Source organism: Stegostoma tigrinum, chromosome 8, assembly GCF_030684315.1.
Source record: "Stegostoma tigrinum isolate sSteTig4 chromosome 8, sSteTig4.hap1, whole genome shotgun sequence".
In the NCBI taxonomy this organism is placed as follows: Eukaryota; Metazoa; Chordata; class Chondrichthyes; order Orectolobiformes; family Stegostomatidae; genus Stegostoma; species Stegostoma tigrinum.
This window is the reverse complement of record NC_081361.1, coordinates 77,138,011-77,160,459: the sequence shown is the minus strand read 5'-3', so window position 1 is coordinate 77,160,459 and position 22,449 is coordinate 77,138,011. Positions and strand designations below refer to the sequence as shown.

The 22,449-nt window shown below is 42.1% G+C and overlaps 1 protein-coding gene across 1 annotated transcript in view; it reads left to right on the top strand.

The window, feature by feature from the left end:
- The first annotated feature begins 2,116 nt into the window (after positions 1 to 2,116).
- The window catches only part of LOC125456234 (CMP-N-acetylneuraminate-beta-1,4-galactoside alpha-2,3-sialyltransferase-like), a 543,155-nt gene continuing 522,822 nt past the window's right edge, over positions 2,117 to 22,449 (top strand). The window contains exon 1 of the mRNA XM_059647998.1: positions 2,117 to 2,297. The gene's annotated coding sequence lies outside the window, so the exon portion shown is untranslated. The remainder of the gene's footprint in view (positions 2,298 to 22,449) is intronic.

The following is a 22,449-nucleotide window of genomic DNA, read 5'->3' as shown; positions in this document are numbered from 1 at the left end:
TAATTAAACCATGCCTTTCTAAACGATGATTAATATTTCCCCTCTTTTTAAAATTACCAACTAGCCTCTAAGTACACGGCCACTCCCTTCCTTTTTAAACAACAGTAGCAGTCCTCTGGCATTATGTATGTTGGCTAGAGAGAATGGAAAATTGAAAGAACCGTATCTCCTCCTTTTTGTTATTCTTAGCTAACAGAAATCCATTTCAGGCAGGCTTAACAATTAATCACCTGATATTTGTCTCTCAAAATGTATCCGCCTTCCATTATTGCACATTCCTTAACTAAAATGCTTGCACTGTCCCTGGAAGAGGCTTTGCAGTGAGGTTAAAATTGTATCAGTGATAATGGGAACTGCACCACCCACACCCTCCACCTCCTCCAGAACTTCCAATTCCCTGGCCCTCAACACCTCATTTTCACCATGGACGTCCAGGCCCTATACACCTGTATTCCACATGCAGATGGCCTCAAGGCCCTCCGCTTCTTCCTGTCCCGCAGGCCCGACCAGTCCCCCTCCACGGACATCCTCATCCGCCTAGCCGAACTCGTCCTCACCCCCAACAACTTCTCTTTCGATTCCTCCCACTTCCTACAGACAAAGGGGGTGGACATGGGCCCCAGCCATGCCTACCTCTTTGTCGGTTACGTGGAACAGTCCCTCTTCCGCACCTACACAGGGCCCAACCCCACCTCTTCCTCCGTTACATTGATGACTGTATCGGCGCCGCCTCTTGCTCCCCAGAGGAGCTCGAACAGTTCATCCACTTCACCAACACCTTCCACCCTAACCTTCAGTTCACCTGGGCCATCTCCAGCACATCCCTCACCTTCCTGGACCTCTCAGTCTCCATCTCAGGCAACCAGCTTGTAACTGATGTCCATTTCAAGCCCACCGACTCCCACAGCTACCTAGAATACACCTCCTCCCACCCACACTCCTGCTAAAATTCTAACCCCTATTCCCAATTTCTCCGCCTCCGCCGCATCTGCTCCCACGATGAGGCATTCCACTCCCGCACATCCCAGATGTCCAAGTTCTTCAAGGACCGCAACTTTCCCCCTGCAGTGATCGAGAACGCCCTTGACCGCGTCTCCCGCATTTCCCGCAACACATCCCTCACACCCCGCCCCCGCCACAACCACCCAAAGAGGATCCCCCTCGTTCTCACACACCACCCCACCAACCTCCAGATACAACGCATCAACCTCCGACACTTCTGCCATCTACAATCCGACCCCACCACCCAAGACATTTTTCCATCCCCACCCTTGTCTGCTTTCCGGAGAGACCACTCTCTCCGTGACTCCCTTGTTCGCTCCACACTGCCCTCCAACCCCACCACACCCCGCACATTCCCCTGCAACTGCAAGAAATGCTACACTTGCCCCCACACCTCCTCCCTCACCCCCATCCCAGGCCCCAAGATGACTTTCCATATTAAGCAGAGGTTCACCTGCACATCTGCCAATGTGAGCTCTCTGATGAAGGGTCTAGGCCTGAAACGTCAGCTTTTGTGCTCCTGAGATGCTGCTTGGCCTGCTGTGTTCTTCCAGCTCCACACTTATTATCTTATATTTGCTTGCACTGTCCACTCTTTTGTGGACAGAGACACAAGTATTCATCAGGCTACATTCCCCCCCCCCCCGCCACCGTCTAAATTATCCACTGGGTCCCTAATCGTACTTTTTTTTATCACCTTCCTGTTACCTATGTGTAACCTATCTTTTGTGTTTCCTCAATTTTGCGTGCCAATATTTTACATGATCTCTCTGCTTTGTTAATTTTCACTCTAATTTCACCCTGCGTTTTCTCTATGAGGGATCGTCGGTAACATAACGAAATTGGGATGGACGTCCGCACGATCGTCATTGATGTGCTTCAATGCCCCTCAAAAGTTTAAACCGCTTTCGAATGGGTTACAATTATTAACGGCGCAGCGTCCGCTCCGCAGGACTCTCACGTTTCATTTTAATCCACCCCCATTCTATCTGGCAGTTACCCTTCGGGGCTGGTTGAGGGAATTTTAAGGTTGAAGAATTTGGATTAATAGCTAATTACCACATGGTTGTCACGTGTGGGTTGGTGGGGAGCGGCGCTACACAAATGGCGGATAGTTCCATCAGCGGAGCTTTGGCGTTGAACCCATCGCCGTATAAACTGACCCACGTATGTTTGCCACACTGGCCAGAGGATATGCTTTCCCAAAATGCTTCATATCGCTTTTAAAGATTGAATGCTGAAAGGAGGTTTGATAGCAGGAATGTGAACATAAAAGTATAGGCACTGAGAAACCAGTAAGTACAGTATAAAGTGATTTAAATGACTTTATTTGTAGGTGTTAAAAACTAGTTAAGATAAATGGCGGAAATAATTTGTCACTTCAAGCCTCCAGACCTATAGCTGCAGGTTATAGCCTTGTTCGGCAGTTGTATGTGTGCCGTCTATTTTAATGTATGAGTTTAAAAAAAAAGAGACGCAGGGAGGATTAAAAGTGATGGGATTTATAATAATCTATAAAGGAATAATTTGATTAGGGATAGTCAAAATGGTTTTGTGAAGGGTAGGTCGTACTTCACAAACCTTATTGAGTTCTTTGAGAAGGTGACCAAACAAGTGGATGAGGGTAAAGCGGTTGATGTGTATATGGATTTCAGTAAAGCATTTGATAAGGTTCCCCACAGTAGGCTACTGCATAAAATATGGAATTGTGGGATTGAGGGTGATTTAGCGGTTTGGATCAGAAATTAGCTAGCTGTAAGAATATAGAGGGTGGTAATTGATGGGAAATGTTTATCCTGGAGTTCAGTTACTAGTGTTATACTGTAAGGATCTGTTTTGGGGCCACTGCTGTTTGTCATTTTTATAAATGACCTGATGAGGGTGTAGAAGGATGGGTTAGTAAATTTGCAGATGACAATAAAGTCGGTGGAGTTGTGGATAGTGCAGAAGGATGTTGCAGGTTACAGAGGGACATAGATAAGCTGCAGAGCTGGGCTGAGAGGTGGCAAATGGAGTTTAATGCGCAAGGTGAAGGTGATTCACTTTGGAAGGAGTAACAGGAATACAGAGTACTGGGCTAATGGTAACATTCTTGGTAGTGTGGATGAGCAGAGAGATCTTAGTATCCTTGTGCATAGATCCCTGAAAGTTGCCACCCAGTTGATAGGGTTGTTAAGAAGGCGTACAGCATGTTAGGTTTTATTGGTAGAGGGACTGAGTTCGGAGCGATGAGGTCATGTTGCAGCTGTACAAAACTCTGGTGTGGCCACACTTGGAGTACTGCGTACAGCTCTAGTCGCCGCATTATAGGAAGGATGTGAAAACATTGGAAAGGGTGCAGAGGAGATTTACGGATGTTGCTTGGCCTTATGAGGAAAGGCTAAGGGACTTGAGGCTGTTTCGTTAGAGAGAAGAAGGTTTAGAGGTGACTTATTAGAGACATGCAAGATGATAAGTGGATTAGATAGGGTGGACAGTGAGAGCCTTTTTCCTTCGATGGTGATGGCTAGCACGAGGGGATATAGCTTTAAATTGAGAGGTGATAGATATAGGACAGATGTCAGAGGTAGGTTCTTTACTCAAAGAGTAGTAAGGGTGTGGCATGCCCTGCCTGCAACAGTAGTAGACTTGCCAACTTTAGGGGCATTTAAATGGTCATTGGATAAACATATATGGATGATAATGGAATAGTGTAGGTCAGATGAGCTTCAGATTGGTTTCACAGGTCGGCGCAACATTGAGAGCCGAAGGGCCTGTACTGCGCTATAATGTTCTATGTTCTATGTTTGCTGGACTGACTAAGTGAAGGGAAGCGGTGAATTATGCTGTGGAGTTATACAGCATCGCACATTGTATTGCCGATTTTTGAACGTTTATAGCACAAGAAGTAATTTGCGACTTTGCCGCACACTGATATGCACACACGTGTGTGGTGCAGCCTAGCTTATGTCTTAATGTCGGTTCGTGGATATGCATTATTGTTGTCAAAAGGACAAACTGGATCTGTTCTTTTACTTTCGAGTTCGTGTACATCCACAATACCTGTTTAAATTAAAATACTGGATTTGTTGTCAATTTGTTTGACTGCAAAAGGGCCACAGCTCCTAGAATTGAAATCAGAGATAGTGGAAACTGCAGATGCTGGAGAATCCGAGATAACAAAGTGTGAAACTGGATGAACACAGCAGGCTGAGCAACATCTCAGGAGCACAAAAGACCCGAAACGTCAGCTTCACACTTTGTTATCCTAGAATTGAAACCTATGTTGTTTTAAATGATCTTATGACGAGGGATGGGAAGGTCGGCAAGATGTTGTGATGCACGTGTGCGGTTACTCGCAGCAATGTTGGGTGTTAAGTGCTGAGTGTTCATAGTCCCCTCCTTCCCAGTGATATTACATGAAACAGCTTGATTTAGTATACCTATAATTGAGCCCCTGGTAATTTCATTTGATAGAGAAAGACGAATCAGCAGTTTGAATGGGACTTTTCAAAACCATTTCTGAGTGGTTGCTCTTAGTTTTAAATGGTGTGCTGCTCGTTGAAAAATGGAAACTGTTATTCCTTTTTGCACCATTTCAGTATTTTCATTAATGTACCTTTTGCTATTTAAATGTAAAAGTATGGTTACAATAGTTCACAGTGGGAAGATATCAAGCCTGGCACTGACTTTTAGGTACGAAATTGAAACTTCATTACTAATTCTTTCCTCCTTTTTCATTCCACCTTTTCATAGAGAACATTTATCATTCCCTGACATCCGGATGTGTTGTTTTGCACAATGTTTCCAAACTATATGATTACAGTAACTTTCTTTTTCCCCTTTATTCATTCATGGGATGAGGGTGTCACTAGCAGCATTTATTACCCATCCCTGATAGCCCAGAGGGCAGTTCAGGGTCAACCATGTTGCAGTGGGCCTGGAGTCACATGTAGACCAGACCAGGTAAGGATGGCAGTTTCCTTTTCTAAAGGACATTAGTGAATCAGATGGGTTTTTCCTGACAATCGACAATGGATTCAAGGTCGACGTTAGCTTGTTAATTTCAGATATTTATTGAATCCAAATTCCACCGTCTGCCTTGGTGAGATTTGAATCAGGATCCCCAGAGTGTTATCTGGGTCTCTGGATTAACAGACCAGCAATAATACCACTAGGCCATTGCCTCCCCTGACTCTGTCTTCATCTCTAATTTTCAAATATGTATTTGCCAGCTCAGGTTGTGAATAATTTTGCTTTGTTCCTGGTAAAGGTCAGAAAAGCCAGTGGTAACGTTTGTAGGAGTGCCTTAGAAGGAATAAGTTACCACAGCCTTCCGAACAACTTTTGTTGAAATACTTTTTGAAAGCCATTTTATGGGATGTAAATATCACTGTCTGGACCAATATTTATTGTCCTGGGTGTTCTTGAGAAGGTGGTGATGAGCTGCCTTCTCGAACTGCTGCAGTCTATTTGCTGTAGGTAGGCCCATAATGCCTTTCGGAAGAAGTTCTAGGCTTTTGACCCTGTGACAGTGAAGGAATGGTGATGTGTTTCCAAGTTGGGTTAGGTGAGTGGTTTGGAGAGGAACTTGCTGGTTATTTTGTTCCCAGGTATCTTCTCTTCTCATCCCTTAAGATGGTGTTGGGCATGGGTTTGGAAGAAGCTTCTAAGGAGACTTGGCGAATTCCTGCAGTGCATCTAGTGCAGCTGCACTATTGCTACTGATCACCCATGGTGGAAAGAGTGAATGAGGTGCCAATTAACAAAGTTGCTTGTCCTGGATGCTGTCAAACTTGTGTTGTTGGAGCTGTACCGATCCAGGCAAATAGGGAATACATTATCCCCCCACTCCTGACTTGGAGCCCTGGTGGCTCACTGGCTCGTACTGCTGCCCTACAGTGCCAGGGATGCAGGTTCAATTCCAGCAAATGTGGAGTTTGCACCAGTGCCCCAATTTCCTCCCAAAGTTTAAAGATGTGCCAGTTAGGGGATTGGTCGTACTAAATTACACCATAGTGTCCAGGGAAATGCAGAAGATGTGAATTAGCTAGGCTCAATGCAAAGTTCTGGGGTTGGGATATGGTGGGGGGTGGGGGGGGAACTGGATCTGGGTCTAGGTGGAAATGGTGTTCAGAGGGCTGGTGTGAATTTGATGGGCCAGGTGGCCTTTTTCTCTCCATGTACCTCTAGAAACTCTTAGTGTCAGTCTTTATGTTCTCCACAAGCTTATTTTTGTACTGTATTTTCCCCTCCTTAATCAATGCCTTGGTCCTTTTACTGATTTCTAAACTGCTCCCAGTTCACAAGATATTTTACTTTTCCTGTCTATTCTGTTTCTTCCTTGGTTGGGATACTATCTTTTTTTGTAAGCCATGGTTTTGGCCCTATTGCCCGTTTTACTTTTGTGCCAGACAGGAATGAACAGTTGTTGCAGTTCCCCCGTGCGTTCTTTGAATGTTTGCGATTACCTAGCCACAGTTATCCCTTTTAAGTAACTCTATCAAGGCCAATTCATGCCTCATAATCTTGATAGTTTAAGATTCAGCACCTTTAGTCTTCGAATCAACTACTTCACTCTCTATCTTGATTTTAAAAAAGATTCCATCATGATATGGTAACTTACCCTCAAGGGGTCTCACATGGCTAGACTGGCAATGATTCCATTCTCATTACACAGTACTCAGTCTAAAATGACCTGCCTGTTGGTTCTTCCTGATTATTATTGGTTAAGAAAACCATCCTGAACACACTCCAGGAATTCTGCCTTTACGGTATTGGGCAAATCAAATTAGCCACAATTTATATACAGATAAACACACCCATAATCACAGATGTTCCTTTATGTACAGATTAAAATCACCCATGATCACCAACATTCCCTTATCACATGCATCTCTAACTTCCTGTTTAATGCCATTCCTAAAATCACCACTGCAGTTTGGGTGTCTGTTTGTGACACCCACAAATGTTTTTTGCCCCTCGGTATTTCTCAACTCTACCCATATAGAAGCCATATTGTCAGAGCTAATATCCTTTTTCACTACTGTATTAATTTTCTCTGTAACCGCCAATGCCACTCCATCACCTTTTCCCTTTTGCCTGTCCTTACTAAATAGCCTGGAACATTCGGTTCTCATTCCTGGTCACCATGCAGTCGTGTCTTGGTTACCCCAATTATATTGTAGCCATTTTTATCTATCTATGTAATTGGTTCATCCACTTTATTGCAAATGCTCCTGGTCCATGTACTACCCTTGCAGATTAGAAATCAAGAAAAGTACTATAACCATAAGAAGTTGTAAGGACTTGTCTTACCCACTACTCACCAAACAGCTCTCTCCCTTATAGTCACCTGCAGCAGTACAACACCACATACTTTCCCTTGCTTGTGGTCCTCACAGTGACTTTTTTTGGGTTGGAGGAGGGAGGGAGTGAAACACTGAAGAAGTGTTTGGGGTTTAACTATTCCTTGACAACTCTCCCTCCACAAACCACTGGTAGTACTGACAGCACTGATGCTGCTCTTCATCCTGACCCCCAATCAGTGTCTTCACAGTTGTCTGAATGTACACTTTTTTTATAGAAGGATTTTTTAAAAAAATGGTTTCCAAATTGCAGATGCTACTCCCATAACCTGAGCTAAGATTATATACAGCTTTGATATGATCTCAAGCCCATTGTTCTCAATCCTGTCACTCTTCTCTATATAGACTGATTATTTGACCACTGATAATCTTAATATCGGCCATGCTCAGGCCCTTTTGAGTAAATTTACTTACTACGTAAGTATTAGAGATGGCAGTTGGATCTGTGGCATTCCATATCAATCGCAGATCTAGAATTAGAATAGTTTGGGGAGAATCAGAGTGGAATAGGTATTCTTTCTGATTCTAAGTTGGCTATCTGAAAATATGTGCCAGATCTTTCTGAAGGAGAGTAAAGATTTGGCCTGATTTAGATAATTCATGGTTAGTACCAGTTTAAGGTTTCAAGTTACTTCTCTGAGTGCATCACTAAGGTGAGGGACTTTTTTCTTTTATATTGAACTGTGACTGTTCTGAGATTATCTAGCCTCTCAAGGTCATCCAAGAAAACAGGCTGTGACAGCAGCAGTGCAGGTGAACAGTCTCCAGAAAACTAATAACAGAAGAAAAGGAGTCCCGAGTGGCTTAATGTTAGTAAGGAAAAACTTAGGAAAGCTGGAAGAAGAACTTAAGGATTCCAGGTTAAGAAATAAGTGAGCAGTGTTAGTAATTTATTGAAGGGTTTCAGGGAGAGACCTTTTGCTTAATGTTCTTGAATGAATGTGGATATTTGCCAAAATGAAAATGATTACATCATTCCAACTGAACAAGGAACTTTGTGGATGCAGGTTGATTCTTCACTAAAGTTTTTGAATATCCGTATAGTTGCTGCTGGGGGTAAATGTGATGAATCTTTTTTTATTTCTGATATTTGTAATGAGCTAATTTCAAGTATCTTGTAAAACATATTGCATTTTTTTTGCATAGTAAACTTTGATATTTTATTGAAAGTAAATTGGCAGACTTATGAGTATATACTGTCCGTTCATCATCAGATAACAAATAACAAAAGTAAAACTTAGTCTGTCATGTTAGGTTTCACTTTGTGATTTGATTCAGTATTGCCATCTGCTAAGATCATAACTTTTCTTTGAATAGTACCATGGGATTGTGAATGTTTCTATCAGTAAATGGCTTGGGTTTTCATTAATTGCTTCTTGAGTGTAACACGTTAGAAAAGGGCATTCACTTTGAGACTCATTTGAGCTAGTGAAATACAAAAGCAGTTAAAACACAAAAGCAAATATTAAGCACCATGTAGTTGGAAAGATAGAGCAACTTTCAACATACTTCGTCCCCAAAAGTCAAAAGATTCATTTAATCTCAAGATTGAGGGTCAAGGTTTTTAAAAACATAAACAGCGTTTTGATGTGTACATTTATGAATGAAGTGAACATTCATCTACTGATTCTAATTATACCCTCCAAAAGGACTTTCAAATTATTAGAGGATAATTGGTGTAATTATAGCACAAATACAGTCAATTTGACAATGAAAATTAGACCCTTCTATAAAGCAAGTTGAAAGTTACATGAATGCAATTACTTTGACTTGGTGGGAGCATATCTTATTTTGTATGTTTAGTTTTGAATGATCAATTCATTCAAGCGATCAATTTTAAAAATAACACAACTGAATTCTAAGCTAAGAATCGTCATCTTCAAACCAAGACCAGAAAATATGAACATGCAAGAGTTAAATATCTTTTGTTAGAAAGTCAAAGAACTAGTACAGTCGATGCAGATTGACTTAAGAGAATTACATTTTAGAAGAACATTAGAGGAAATAGCAGGGTTGTAATGAGAAACAGATCTGCTGCAACAAAATCTCCAAATATGATCACATCTCTATAAGCTGTGTTATACCTCACCAGGGTGACACATTGGAAATCAAGCTCCAATATTCCAGGATAACAGTGTGAAGCTGGATGAACACAGCAGGCTAAGCAGCATCTCAGGAGCACAAAAGCTGACGTCTTGGGCCTAAAGAATTAGACCCTTCATCAGAGAGCTCTCTGAAGGGATCTAGGCCCGAAACATCAGCTTTTGTGCTCCTGAGATGCTGCTTGGCCTGCTGTGTTCATCCAGCTTCACACTTTGTTATCTTGGATTCTCCAGCATCTGCAGTTCCCATTTATCTCCAATATTCCAGGAGTTGTCGCAAAAGTTAACGTTTAATAAAAAGTATACAGAGTCCCCCAATTTATCTGAATCTTAGACACAGGTTAACAGAAGGCTTGGACCAGATTTTCAGTACTTATCAAAAATGACAATTTATTACAAATAAATAGGGTCTCACAATAGGTAATCAATTATGAAATATTAGCATACAAGTTTACTAGTTATAACTCTAACATCATTATAAATACCCACTGTATAACACATACAGACAGAAACAGCCAGGGGGATAAAATGGGTATTATAGACAGAAGGAACAATTGGGGAAAGCAGTTTAGTGGTCCTTGATTGTTGAGATGATACTATGCTTAACAGAACATTGCTTCTCTTTTTTTTAATCTCTCCAGATGCTTTCATTTGTTTGTCTGAGATACAAGGTGATGGGCTCATTGTTCTAAAAGCTCTCTGACTTATTGGTTTTAAAAATCACAGCTTACACCTAGTTTTCTTCAGGCTTAGTGTTTTTATTTTTTTTTTGCAGCAGCAAAGTAGAGATAGCTTCTGTGGATTCTCCTCTCTTGTTCATAGCCCGTAGCTATCAAGCTACTTGGTGACTAATTATATGGTTGCTGGCAGTTGGGTACGTCTTTGGTCTGTGGACTTATGGCCAGATATCAATACCAATCAGCTACGTGTTGTTGACCAAATCCTCATTTGTATATAATCCTTGACTCCAGCTTGTCTGCAAACCATCTATTACTGCTTGAATCTGAAATTATGTAACCAGTACTTAGAATGAGTGACAGTTACTTGTTTTCAAAAAAACTGCAGTAATCCTTAAGCGATCATTTTTTAAAATTAAAACTGCCCTTTTATCCCATTTCAGTCCACAATCAAAAACACATGATTTAATTAAAAGACACCAGTCTTTACAGCTATGGCAGAGATGACAGTTTTCTGTCTTGGGTTAGTCATTAGATATCTTCTTGTTCACAGCACACTCACAGCCAGTTTTTGCAAATTGTTTGTTTGCTTTTTGTCTGGAAATTATATCACAGTCTGGATACATTTTACATCTTCAATGAACTTGAAATTCTTTGTAGCTTTCAACCAGTCCTATCAAACTGAGCATGTCCTATAATATTTTATGGCCACGGACCCAAAGTTCCTTTGCTGTTCCATTCCTGTAATACTATTTTCCTTCAGAGATTTTTTTTCACTTGTATGAGTCACCTGATAATTACTGATTATTAAATTGTTTTTGACACTCTCTTCAGCTTGTTGACCATTTTATTCTCTTTGCCATTTCCGTTGGGCATCTAAAGAATTAATAATACATTTTATGTTGTATTATGTTTTTGGAAGGTGGGCATCTTAGAACACCTGTTGTTTCCAAGACGTTGGGTCTATTCTGACAGGTGACATTCATGGCATCTGAGAGGTTGTGAGCAAAAGGGGAAGCTTATGCTGGAGTCAGGAACCTCTTGAGAGGTGAAGTCAAAAAATGTTGTCTAATTAACATTATAATGTAATGATATATGACAAGCCAAATACAATTTTAACACACCAATAGGACTTTGTTTAGAAAAGTGACCATTTTAAATTGGGGAACATTTGTGAACATTTACAGATGCATAAGAGTACTTTGTCCCATGGATGAAATGTTCTTCTAGATTCAACAGTACCAGTTTTAAGATTTTAACCTGTTGATTTTTCCCTTGTAATTTACTTTTTCTTTGACAATTCAGTCAACTGCTGAACGTTTTAAGCAGCGTAACATATGGTCATCTGTTCTATTACTCCGAAGATGTTAACATACAGGGCTTTAGAGATTTTGTTGGCACACCTATGTAGTGGCTCCCTTCCATCACTTTGATTGAGAACAGACACTTGGTGCAGTAACTGGCTGACTTGGATTTGTCCTGCTTTTTGTTGACATATTTTCTAATTGTCCAAATTGTCAGGTGGATGCCAATGGTGTAACTGTACTAGGACAGGTTGGCTAGGGATGCAGCAACTCTGGAACACAGGTTTTCAGTGATGGTGGGAATTTTTGTGGACCCTCCTCCTATTGGTTGTTCATTTGTCCAAAACCATTCATGACTGATGCTAGATTGTAGAGCTTGTTCTAATCCATTAATTGCTTTACTCTATTTATTGCAGGCTGATTCCACCATTTAGCATGCTGGTAATCCTGTTTTATAGCTCCATTGGGTGACATCTGGATCTGGCTTGTGCTGCTCCTGGCAATCCCTCCTGCACTGCTCTTTCAACCAGAGTTGATCCCTCCAGCGTTATGATAATGGTAGAGTGGGTAAATATGTTAAGGGATGGGCTTGCAGATTTTTTTGTTGAATACAATTTTGCTGTGACTGATTTCCCTCAGTGCAGATGCCCAGTGTGAGTTGCCAGCTGTATTCAAATTCTATTCCATTTAGGATTGTGGTGGTGGCATGAATACAATGGAGGGTATTTTCAAAGTAAAGATGGGACTGTATCTTCACAAGGACTTTGTAGTTGTCATTCCTGCCAATGTTATGTAAACTGATACGTGTATGACAGGTGAATTGGTGAGGATAAGATCAAGTACGTTTGTTTTCTCATGTGTAATGTGAAAGTGGTGGTATGCTGGTATGGCTACTGGACTAGCAAATCGAAGCCCGGACCAAAGTTGTGTGAACTGGTACACAGTAAAATTTGAATTAAAAAAAAACTGGAACGGTGAGCTGGCCTAATGGTGGCCTTGTAACCACTTTTTTTATTAGTCAACCAGATGGATATTTACAATAATGTCCTTTTTTTTAAAAGAAGGGAATCTGCTGCCCTTGCCTGGCTTGGCTTAGTGGTTACTGGTAGGTGGGATACTGCAAAGGGGTTGGTGGGAGATAGAGAAGGAGTCTGCAAGGATATGGGAGACGAGGGGAGGCTCCAAGTGGATTACAGAGAGGGAAGTCTGTAAGTAGGTGAGGAAGAGACGAGAGTGGGGAGTGAGAGAGAAGCTACAAAGGATAGGGAGTTGGCAAGACAGCAGACAGTCAACAATGGAAAACCTGGATAACTAGCAGCTAGGAAAACTTAACATCACAGAGGTAAAATATTATCTACAAATGAATGTGGAATCTGTGTGTCTCAATGGTGCATCAGTTCAGGAACTATAATGAAAATGCAGTGGCTGCTGTTGTAGTAAACACTGTCAATTTTAAACATAAATTTGAGGTACTGTATAAAGTACAGCAAATGACTGGTGCTTTTGAAATGCAATAACAATGACTTCATGTATAGGCTGGGAAAGTTGATATTTGACAGCTGCATGACCTTGAATGAGTCCTGTGAACATTCCTTAATGGGCCAAAGATGGCACGAGCAGCTTGTTTTTCTGTACTGGCTGTTTGTTACACGGGTATAAGAGAGCAGGAGAGTTTCATGCCAACGGCTCGACTTCACCTCAGACCAGTATTGTGGACAGTGCCAGGAATGAACCGAAGCCTCCAACCCAGTTGACAATTGAGGGCTCCCTGATGGGTGGAAGGGTGTGAGGCTTTTCTTTTCCTTGTTCATTTTCATTATTAGTCAATAAATGTTTGCATTTAAGTAAATGCATATTGTCAAGTCTGCTCTTAACAGCATTGAATCAAATCTGAAAAGGACGCTTGGATACACCCGATGGTGAAGTGTCATGGATCAGTCAGGAAATTGAGATTCGGGTCAAGATTTTTTTTGTGTAGAAGTGTGTGTCAGTTCTTTTGAAAAGTTTTTTTTTTGTTGAGCTATATGCCTGTTGTCCACATTGACTTAAATATCATAGTATTTTAATTTGGCTTTAAATCTAATGGGAGTTGATCATTAATGAGGGTATCGACAAATTCTTCTAATTCTCTTTCTGTGAAAGTCTGAAAGCTGTTTACATCAACACAACCACGGAAAGCATTATTACTAAGTGACAGCATCACCTAGTTAAGGAATAGGTTTGAAATTAAAACCAGCCCAAAAATCAAAAACTAAGCTCTCAAATCTAAAAGTAGCCCAAAAGAGAGCCTCAGTGGGTTTCATATTTTGTGCCCTGTTTTAGATGATAGTTGTATCATCCCTTCTGCTATTTGTTACGCCTAAGTAAGGATTAAGAATAATAAATTCTTATTTGTAGTGACTTTAAAAAGTGCTTTCTTTTGTGTGTGAATGGTATGCATGTCATTTAATAGTTTTACTCTTTTAAACAACCACAACTACAAGTTATCGATGTTTTATTTTTGACACTGCCAGAAATATTTACACTTTTTTTGTTTTAGTGCAAATGTTGTGAAGAAGCAGGACAAATGGACATTTTGGATTTAGGGGATAATAGCCCTATTTAGGGATGAAATGAAAGGTATTTGAACAGCAACAGCTCTCAAATGGTTAAATTAAGCATATATGTCACAAACTATTTAAACAGAGCAACTCATTGGCTGTTAAATTTGCACCAAGATATTTTCACATTATTTGATGTGAGTACAAAGGAGAAATGCAAATTACTCTGAAATGGTTAGCTTCTGCAATAAGTGACTGAGTAAAGGCAAATAGTTGTAGGAGCATTAAGAAGTTTTTTTTTAGTTTCTTTCTAGGACAAGTTAACTATGTATTTCCACATAAAGGATCACTTGTACTCAGCTGCTTCTGTCAGTCAGCCAATTCCTTGGTTAGGGAGAGACTATTCCTTGTCCTTGGCGCATACAGCAAGGCCTCTTTAGCAAGCACCAAATGAACTTGATTGAATTTTCCACTATCCACTCATAGCCTGTTGCAAAATTTTAAAAATTGAAAAATATATTTGCTGTAAAGGATTTCTTACTGTGAGATTTAATACTTCATGTTTCTTCAAAAATCACTTTTTTGACCATCATGGAAGGTTACCAGTAATGTGGATGGGAATGTTTTTATTATTTAAATCCAATGTAACTACCAAGAATTCTTTAATTAGGTACAAATAATATCCAGAACAAATCTTCCACAAGAACTGCTCCGAACTATAGTTAGTATACTGTATGCAGCAATATGGCATTTGTGTTTCCCACAGGGCTATGTTTGTAGTTTTTGCATGAAAAGCACAACTCAAGTTATGGCATGGATTTGTAAACACCAGGCAATTTTTTTTATCCTGTCAATCGGGAACTGGTTGAAACACTCATCCCAGGCGTGAAATTGCTGCACCATCTGTAGTGCCATACAGAAAGTCTGTGGTTTAGAAGTGCTGCGGAATGTCAGTCAGTTTTTGAGTTCAATTTAAGACCTGTTTTTATGTCTGATTTCAAAGTCCAGATTCAATGAATGAAATTTTGGCCAAATTAGTTAATCTGGGAGAAGTATCAACAAAAGAAATATAATTGCAATGATAAATGAGAAAAAGCTGTTCCTGGGAAATAAATATTAAATAAACATGAGCATTTTTTTAAAAGGAGACTATTGCTTACTATATACGAAGTTACACTGCATCATTTCAGGAAAGTATAAACAGCAAGGCCCAATTTGGCCTCCTGTAGTTCAATTATACCAGACAATGCTGCAGCTGTTTCTAAAATAATTTCAGGGCTTTTGACTACATAGCTTTTACACAGCTATTCAATTATATAAACTGGCTATAACTTGCTGCAGCAGATTTCCACCTTGACCTCCAGGGTTGCATTTTAATTTTAGAAGTGGGGAATCGGGGTTCAGATTTTCCTACGCTACCATCTGCCTCCGAACCAATGGTGCTGCCTGCATTATTTTCATGACAGAGATTTGGGCTTGGACTAGAGTTGAGCAATTGACTCTGGAGGAATGCTGAGGAGGCACTCGGGTGAAAAAGCCTACCTCCATTTACAAAGATACTGGCCCAATTCTGGAAATGTCCCTCCTGACTCAAACCTCTTCCATCACATATTCCCATTCGTTACTCATCCGCTGACTTCTATAATCCTTTCACCTATGCATCCAGTATCATCTATAATAGAGCTCTCTCACACAAATTAACTTACACTGGAACGTGGAACATGGAACAGTACAGGCCATTCGGCCCACTATGTTGTGCCGAACTTTTACCCGAAACCTAAGGAATCTCCACTGCTACCTTCATACTATCATCCATATGCCTATCTAATAGCGGCTTAAATGCCCCCAATGAGGCCAACTGCACTACCCTGTCTGGCAATGCATTCCACGCCCCTACCTCTGTCTCCCCGATTCACTACCTCCTTTCACTTTAAAACTATGCCACCTCGTAAAAGCTACCTCCACCCAATGAAAAATTTCTGGCTGCCTACTCTATCTATATCTATACCTCTGATCATTTTGTACACCTCCATCAAATCACCTCTCATCCTTCGCCGTTCAAAAGGGGAAAGCACTAGCTCTCTCAACCTTTTCCTCGTAAGACTTTCCCTCCATTCCAGGCAACATTTGGAAAGTTGAAGACACCCATGACTACAACCCTGTGACTTCTGCACCTTTCCAGTATCTGCCTTCCAATCTGCTCTTCTACTTCTCTGCAGCTATTTGAGGTTCTGTTTTTTTTTAAATAAAAAGCCAATAAAGTGACTGTTACTTTCTTGTTCCCAAACTGACTGTAGACATATCATTCTTGAATTGCCTTTCAGAAGCTGCTGTACTAGCCCTGACTAGCAATGCCACTCCCCCACCTCTTCTTCCACCCTCCTTATTTCTTTTAAAGCACCTAAATCCCCAAACTTCCAACAACCATTCCTCTCCCTGAGTTACCCAAGTTTCCGTAATGGCCACAACATCGTAGTTCTAAGTTCATCCACCTTATTTCTGATACTTATTGCATTGAAGTATACACACCGCAAACCATCTCGGTGTCTGCAATTATGCTCCATCAACTGCGTTTCTTTATAAACCACCTCACTCCCTGTTGTGTCTGTTGGAAGGCCGAATACCTCATCCTCCAAATTATAAATTTGGTTCCCCAGCCCCTGTCAAACTCGTTTCAGTCTTCCCGTACAGCTCGAGCAAACCTCCCTCCCAGGATATTTTGTGCCCTTCCAGTTCAGGTGCAGCCTGTCCTTACTGTACAGGCCCCACCTGGACATTCCAAGTGGAATGTGATCCACTTTCGCACATTATGGAAGCCCTGCCTCCTACACCAGGCCTGTAGCCACGAGTTTAGCTACACTCCTTCCCTATTTCCTACTTCATTACTGTGTGGCGCTGGTAGTAATTCAGAGATAACTGCCCTGTTTGTCCTGGACTTCAGCTTCCAAAGTAACTCCTTGTACTCGTTTTTCACATTCCATCCTTTTTTCCTACCTATGTCATTGGTACCGATTTTGTATACCATGACTGCTGGTTGCTCACCCTCCCTCTTAAGGATCGTGAAGATACGATCAGAGACATCACGGACCCTGGCACCCAGAAGGCAACATATCATCCTTTCTTCTTGTTCACGTCCACAGAACTGCCTGTCTGTGCCTCTTACTATTGAATTCCCCACTTCCCTTCTTTGCCACATGGTCAGGCTCGGTGCCAGCTACCTGTCTGCTATGGCCTTCCCTGGTAGGTCGCTTCCCCCCCAATAGTATCCAAAACGGTATACTTACCATTGAGGGGAACGGCAGACAGCGCAGGGATCCCTGCGGCCTATTCCCTTCCTGACTGCCACCCAGCTACCTATTTCCTATACCTTGGGTGTGACCATCTCCCTGTAACTCTTCTCTCTTACCCACTCAGCCTCCCAAATGAAACTGAGTTCATCCAGCTCCAGCTCCAGTTCTCTAACACGGTTTTTGAGAAGCTGGAGTTGGGTGCGCTACTTGCAGGTGAACTCAGAGGGGATACCAGCAGTGACCCTTGCCTCCCACATCTTGCAAGAGGAGCATGCAACACTACACTTGTACTGTTTTGGGTTTAGCCAATGCCCGAATTTATCTGTTTCTTCCTGGCTCATGTTCCCTCCACACACCCGCTGCTGGTAACAAGAAGGCTACTTGCTGCTAGAGGTAAGTTTTTATACAGGGAGAAACAAAAACCGCCTTACCTTCCTTTCGGCACCCTAGCTCATGCTGCTGCTGAAAACAAGAAGGAAAGTCTGAGGTTCATAAAGCTGTCAAATAAAATATAGTATTTAAATATATGTTAAACAAACTTAATGCTCTTAACAGCTCATAAAACTGCTGAAATAACCAAGATCACATTCTGTTGATATTTGTGCCAGGCCTGCTGAGTAAAATCCAGTAGTAGGAAATGGAAGTCTACGGAACTATTATAATAGGATTCCACTGAATTACTGTATATGAATGACACCTGCTGTGAATTTACAACTCAGCAAGTATTCATTCCATTGAACAACAGTGTAAATAAAACCTGTGGAGCCGAATGCATGAAAACCTTTGAAAACAGCCGGGATATCACCCATCAATCAAAGTTTTGAAACAGCCAGAGCAGGAGTAAATCAAAGTTGCTGGCCCTTTCGAAAGGGTCTAGGCTGGAAACGTCAGCTTTTGTGCTCCTGAGATGCTGCTGGGCCCGCTGTGTTCATCCAGCTTCACACTTTGTTATCTTGGATTCTCCAGCATCTGCAGTTCCCATTATCACTGGCATGCTTCACTTTGTCAGATTTGAATTTCAACATTGTTTAGAATAGCATTTTATAATGTATGTGAAAACTTTTCCATTTCCACAATGCTGTTTATTGCCTCGATTAAAATTGCCAAATGTCAAAAGCATCAAACTGGCAAACACATTTTTAATGGTAGCTTCCCTTTCAAACATCACTCATTGTATTAAAAATTATATGTAACTTGTACAACATTTTATTACTAGCATTCAAAGTTAGAATCCGCTTTTGAGCTTACCTTTCATGCAGTTCCCAATTATAAATCAAGGCTCATAATACCTCTGAGTTGATGCAAGTCATTTTTCCACAAGCAGCCAGATTCCTTGAAAATTGTGGAAGATGAGTAGGTGATAGCATAGTGGTATTATGGCTAGACTGTTAATCTAGAAACCCAGCTGATGTCCTGGGGACCTAGGTTTGAATCCCGTCATGGCAGATAATGAAATTTGCATTTTAAAACAAAGAAATCTGGCATTAAGAATCTACTGATCACCATGAATCGATTGTTGGAAAAACCCTTCTGGTTCACTAATGCCCTTCAGGGGAGGAAGTCTGCCACCCTCACCTGGTCTGGCCTACATGTGACTCCTCCAGACCCACAGCAATGTGGTTGACTCTGAGCTGCCCCCTCAAATGGCTGAGCAAGCCACTCAGCTGTAGAACTCAATACAAAGTCTCAAAGAAATGAAACTAGAAGGATCACCTGGCATCAACCTAGACACCAGAAGAGACAACAGCAGAAACTACCCTGGCAACTCCTCACTAACATATGGGGGTTAGTGGCAAAATTGGGAGAGTTGTCTCACAAGACTAGTCAAGCAACAACCTAACCTTGTTTGTAAGGTATGATTATGTCCCTGACACCACCATCGCCATTGCCATCCCCATCCCTGGGTATGTCCTGTCCCACGTGCAAAACCCAGCAGAGGTGGCAGCACAGCCAAGAGGGTACGGCAGTACATTGACTCCGGACCCCATTAAGTCTCATGCCTTGAGGTTAAACATGGGCAAGGAAACCTCCTGCTGATCACCACGTACCGTCCTCCCTTAGCTGATGAATCAATACTCCTCCACACTGAACAACACTTGGAGGAAGCACTGAGGATGGCAAGGGCTCAAAATATACTCTGGGTGGGGGATTTCAGTGTCCCCCACCAAGACTGGCTCAGCAGCAACAGTACTACTGATCGAGCTGGTTGGGTCCTAAAGGACATAACCGTTAGACTGGGTCTGTGGCAGGTGGTGAGGGAGCCAACAAGAGGCGGTGGGGGGGAAAAACATACTTGACCTCATCCTTACTAATTTGCCAGCTGCAGTTGCATCTGTCTATGACAGTACCGGTAAGAGAGACCATCGCATAGTTCTTGTGGAGACAAAGTCCCACCGTCACACTGAGAACAACCTCTGTCGTGTTTGTGGTACTATCACTATGCTAACATGGGACAGATTTTGCACAAATCTAGGAACTTGAGACTGGGCATCCATGAGGCTTTGTAGCCAACAACAGTAATAGGATTGTACTCCAGCACAATCTGTAACCTCATAGCCCAGTGTATCCCCCACTCAACCATTGCCAGCAAGCAAGGGGGTCAACCCTGGTTCAATGGAGAGTGCAGGACGGCATGCCAGAAGCAGCACCAGGCATACCTGAAGATGATGCTTCAACCTCGTGAAGCCAACAAACAGAACTACTTGCATGCCAAACAGCGGAAGCAGCAAGTGATAGAGCTGAGCAATTCTACAACCAATGGATCAGATCTAAGCTCTACAGTCCTGCCACATCCAGTTGTGAATGATGGTGGACAATTAAATAACTCACTGGAGGAGAGGGTTCCATAAATATCCCCATCTTCCATGATGGAGTAGCCCAGAATATCAGTGCAAAAGAGAAGGCTGAAGCATTTACAGCAATCTTCAGCTAGAAATGCTGACTGGATGATCCATCTCAGTCTCCTCCTCTGGTCCCCAGCATCACAGATACCAGCCTTCAGCCAATTTGATTCATTCCATGTGATATCAAGAAGCAGTTGGAGACACTAGATATTGCAGAGGCTACGGGCCCTGACAACATTCCGGCAATAGTACTGAAGACTCATGCTCCAGAACTTGCTGCTCCCCTCGCCGAGCTATTCCAGTAAAGTGACGACACTGTTATCTGCCTGACAATGTGGAAAATTGCCCAAGTACGTCCTGTACACAAAACGAGACAAATCCAACCCGGCCAATTACTGGCCCCATCAATCTCCCCTTGATCGTCAGTGAAGTGATGGAAGCTGTTATCAACAGTGCTGTCAAGCAGCGCCTCCTCTGAAATAACCTGCTCAGTGATGCCCACTTTGGATCCTGCCTAGGCTACTCAGCTCCTGAGCTCATAACAGCATTGGTTCAAACATGGACAAAAGCTGATTTCGAGAGGTGAGGTGAGAGTGACAGCCCTTGATGTCAAAGCTGCAATCAACCAGGTGTGGCATCAAGGAGTCCTAGCCAAACTGGAATCAATGGGTATCGGGGGCAAACTCTCCAGTGGTTGAAGTCATACCTGACACATAGGAAGATGGTTGTGGCTGTTCGCAGTCAATCATCTCCGCTCCAGGACATCTCCTCTGTAGGAGTTCCTCAGGGCAATGTCCTAGGTCCAACCATCTTCAGCTGCTTCATCAATGATCATCCCTCCATCATGAGGTCAGAAGTGGGGACATTCGCAGATTGTGCAATATTCCAGACCATTTATGACGACTCAGATACTGAAGCAGTCCCTGTTATACGTGCAACGAGGTCTAGACAATATTCAGGAGTGGGCTGACAAATGGCAAGTGACATTCATACCACACAAATGCCAGGCTATGACTATCACTATCACGAATAAGAGACAATCTAACCACCATCCCTTGACATTCAATGATGTTACTATCACTGAATTCCCCACTATCAACATCCTGGGGGTTACCATTGACCAGACATTCAACTGGAATCACCACATTAATGAAATAGCTACAAGAGCAAGCTAGAAGCTAGGAATACTACAGCGAGTAACTCTTCTACCTCCAAGCCTGTCCACCATCTACAAGGCACAAGTCAGGATTGTGATGGAATACTCCCCATTTGTTTGGATGATCGTAGCCCCAACAACATTCAAGAAGTTTGACACCATCCCGGACAAAGCAGCCGGCTTGATTGGCATTACATGCAAAAACATTCACTCCCTCCACCAATGCTCAGTAACAGCAGTGTGTACAATCTACAAGATGTGTTGCAGAAATTCACCAAAGATCCTCAGACAGCACCTTCCAAACCCACGACCACCTCCGATCCAGAAAGACAAGGGCATCAGACACATGGGAACACCACCATTTCCAAGTTCCCCTCCAAGTAACTCCCTATCCAGACTTGGAAATATATCGCTGTTCCTTCTCTGCGTCAAAATCCTGAAATTCTCTCCCTAATAGCATTGTGGGTCAACCCTCAGCTGGAGGAATGCAGCGGTTCAAGAAGGCAGCTCACTGCCATCTTCTCAGGGCAACTGGGATGGGCAAGAAATGCTGGCCAGCCTGCGATGCCCACATCCCACAAATGAACATGGGGGGGTGGAAAAAATCTGAAATGCCCACTTTGCTATCGAGTCAGCAATGTAAGGACATAAATATGCATATTTTCAAGCATACCACTGCAATTGCCCGCACTGGAAACAGGAGCGGAAGTATGTGACACCAGTCCAACATTAGGATTGGAAAGTCTGCCCCCTTGATCTCTTTTTGCCTTGCCTTACTGTCATAATTTATTTTGAAGCAATTTTCCAGGCCTACCATTTCCATACATCTTATTTTTACAGGCATTTCTAGAAGATCATCTGTCAAGCATCAAGTGCAATGACAAAATCTCCTGAGTTAGGAATTTCTTGCTGTAGTGGAATTAATCTCACATGCAGTAGCTGATATTTTAAATACCACTGGGTGCTCTTTGTAAACATGCAGTTCAAAAATAAGTGAAACCATAGCAATGTCATAGAGAAATGCAAATTATTAGGTTAGCAGTTTGTGTGTGACCTCATGTTAACAGTACAAAACAAATTTAGAAATTACTGTACTGTGTAATGAATTGCATCTTGTTAGGCAGTCCAATTTTCATGTAAACCAGAGACATGTGATTGTGAAAACAATTACCAGACATTGATCTGGAA